Below are 2,017 nucleotides of genomic sequence, written 5' to 3' on the forward strand. Positions count from 1 at the left end.
TAAAGGGCATACAACTTATCCTGCCAAACTCTAATATTTTACACCCTCCTATTCCTGAATTCTAGTTTAAAGTTTGCATTTTGAGGCAACATTGTTTCTGAGATACCCTTTACTTATTTAATGTTTGCTCAGATGAATTTGTGACATGTCAGAGGTTGCATAGATAAAAATGAACTTGTGAAACCCTTTTGCGATGTGTTTCCCTAACATTATTGAAAGTACAGAGGCAAGATATTTTGAAAACTACAAAATAATTTGCATGCATTCAACATTTCTGCAGGCTGGGGTCTCTGTGTAACCCCTGAACAAAGAGCATAAATCTCCTGCCAGGTCTGAGCAATTTCAGAAATAAAGCTTGGTTAATATAGAGGTAAAACAGAAACTTTATTGGGGATAGAGGTTTTAGGACTTTGCTTCATGCCAAAGAAAAACAGCTCAGTTCACAGAATACAGCATTGAGCAGCATCTTCATTTGGGTTGTTTCCTAATGAGGGACTATGATGAGGGCTTGGGTATAGGTAGATTATTTGGAAGGTGATTCCAGGAAGCAGAAATGAGAGTTTGAAGGATGGGAGTCGGGAGTAAGCATCCTTAGCTTCCCTCCTGATTGGTCGAGTAGTGTCTCCAGGGATATAGCTCCCTGATACTTCCACTGCCAGATTTTGAGGGTCAAGCAGCTTCTCACAGCCCCAGAGAAGTCAGGAAGTGGAAAGACTTGTGATATGCCCTGGATGGAGGTGGGGGGAGCAGGGGCGGGGCAGGAGATGTCTCTGCTACCTGAGTATGAACTTGAATTTCTGCAGATGTGGCTGCAACCAAAGATGGACCAAAAAGATGTGAGAGAGAGCACAGAAAACTCCTTCCACACCCGGCACCTTTATACGGGCTATTGGCAGAAGAGGCTAGAGCTTGGAGGAGCCAGGATTACCTTTTGTGGGCAGCCAGGACCACACAAAAGAGAGACTGGGCTGCAGTGGGTGAGCCCACTTGATTTTTCCCAAATTTATCAGCCTGGTAAGTTACACCACCTCCTCAGGGAAGAGAAAGTAAAATGGGCAGAGAAAGAGCCGAAAATGCGTAGGTGAAGTGTCCCTCTTCACGGAACCACAAATGAAACAGGGTATCCGGCCTGTGCGCCTATGATCCTGGTGCCTGTTGGAGGGAATAAAGACATACATAAGATGCATGATAAATCTTTGACAGTGATTCTTTACCAAGCCCACCAGACAGGAGGCCCTCAATAACCCCCCTGACACCAAGTCAATAAAAATCTAATATGATAAAAGAGTTCTGTCCCCGTTTTCTCCTCTTTAATTTTTTTTTTTTTTTTTTTTGCAGGGCTTTGGAAAAGGTCATTGTAAAAGATTGCATTATATTTCACAAATCTTTAGAGTTCCCCACAGGGTACATTATTACCAATATATTCTCTTCCATTTGATGTCTTTTTAGCAGTTGATGCCAAAAAAGGTCTGTTGTTTTTAAACCAGTTTCCAAGTAGCAGATCCTGGGTGATTAAAAGGAGAAGAAATAACAACAAATAAGTCATCAGGAAACGTTTAGGAGAAAGAAAGAGGTGGAAGACACTGAGGCTTCTCTTATTCACAGAATCCTGCAGGTTTGCACAGCAGACTAAGGAGGTAGGCGGCCTGGATTTACATCCCCGGCAACTCTACGCACAAACTCGGTGACCTCTTGGTTATCTCATAGGATGAGAAAACAATGGCAACTCATTTGAAGACATCGCAGGAGCATTCAATGAGTTTTCATATGAAAAGGACTTGACCCAAAGGCCGTTATTGTAACAGCATATCCCGTTCCAGGAAACCAAAGCAATGAACTCCCCGAGGACTATTTTTTTCTCACTAGGTTCTTCATCTTTTGGTCATTATGGACCACTGATGAAAATTTCAGAGCACTTTCTGCATAGTGATAGCCAGTGTGGGACTTTGGTGGGGGGCCTAAGTGACACTCCCCAAATCCTGATTCAGAAAGTTACAAGTGTATTGATTGTGCAAAG

General features: G+C 42.8%; 1 long non-coding RNA gene across 1 annotated transcript; it reads right to left on the minus strand.

The window, feature by feature from the left end:
- Positions 1 to 365: 365 nt before the first annotated feature.
- On the minus strand, positions 366 to 1,504 carry LOC133250117 (uncharacterized). The gene is made up of 2 exons (XR_009737236.1): positions 1,417 to 1,504; positions 366 to 1,152 (listed from the first exon to the last, which is right to left on the minus strand). It is a non-coding gene; the product is annotated as an uncharacterized LOC133250117 (long non-coding RNA).
- Positions 1,505 to 2,017: the final 513 nt, after the last annotated feature.

The sequence above is a fragment of the Bos javanicus genome, chromosome 6 (assembly GCF_032452875.1).
Source record: "Bos javanicus breed banteng chromosome 6, ARS-OSU_banteng_1.0, whole genome shotgun sequence".
In the NCBI taxonomy this organism is placed as follows: Eukaryota; Metazoa; Chordata; class Mammalia; order Artiodactyla; family Bovidae; genus Bos; species Bos javanicus.